We start from the raw sequence: 1120 nt of genomic DNA on the forward strand, positions 1-1120 counted from the left end.
ATGTAGCCACTTACACCATCGGAGAAAGTGTGTCCCATTGGTCATCGTGTCAGCATGATGGGCATGGGCCCTGCAACATCACAGTGTGCTGCGTTCAGCGGACGTCACCATGTCACCTCAGCGTTGGCAGTGACCCTGGACATGTAGCTACGCACGTATCCCCCTGAATGCACAAGCGCTGTGTGCTGGTCCGGCGTACACAGGTCAGCGCAGGGGTGTACTCATTCGGCAGGGGGAGCAGGGTGTAGCTCACACATGTCCTTATGCAGGAAGTGCGGTACTGCATTGTGCATGTGTGATAATGTGCCCATTTCACACCCCCCCCTCCCTCAGTCCATGCTTGTTCATCTTCCTGGTGCTGTTGTGTCTGTTGTTTCGGACACTTTTCTGTCCCCGAGTCCTACCACCATCACCAGACCTTTGTGGTGGACAAAATTTCCTCCATATCATCCAGCTCCTGGGGTGGGGTTGGACTCCCAAATCCGGTGTGCTTTGCTGCCTTCTTGTTGTTGGCACGTTTCAGCTTGTTTGTGCCTTTCACAACATTCCATATAATATGGTTTTCTTCCATTACACTCCTCCACTCTAAGGTTGCATTCACCTTGTCCAAGATGGCATGGCATAAGCAATGTTTATTTTCCTTTATTGCTTGTAGGGTTGTACGTAGACTCGGGTTGCCTCCATTGTGCTTGGCACTTATTTCTGGTTCGGTTTCTCTTATTTTTTCATAGATTTTTTGTGCTTATTCCCAGCTGACTTGTCAGGCTCGGGGCTGGTAGTGATTATCCTGGCTTTCCTCTTCGCGAATGAGCTCTTCGCATGTTTTTCTGCGTTGAGGTTTGTGTTTTTATCACCTTCGAGGTGGTTTTATCACGGACATTGTCCACGTTATCGGCAGACTATCGCATGCTAGAGCCGTATTGTGAATTGCACGTTGACTATGGTGATGTTTAACACACGTTCTTGTGAATATCCCCCACAGTGTCGTAGATGGGCTTGCATCTTTTAAAAATATCACCAGCAGTCTGCTTTCATTTCAAATAAACTTGCGTCCGATCTATCGACCTTAGTAGTCTCTGGTTTTCATTCTTCTGCTTGGGTCACCTCCTAGAGCATAAAA

The sequence above is a fragment of the Lissotriton vulgaris genome, unplaced genomic scaffold (genome assembly GCF_964263255.1).
Source record: "Lissotriton vulgaris unplaced genomic scaffold, aLisVul1.2 SCAFFOLD_599, whole genome shotgun sequence".
Lineage (NCBI taxonomy): Eukaryota > Metazoa > Chordata > Amphibia > Caudata > Salamandridae > Lissotriton > Lissotriton vulgaris.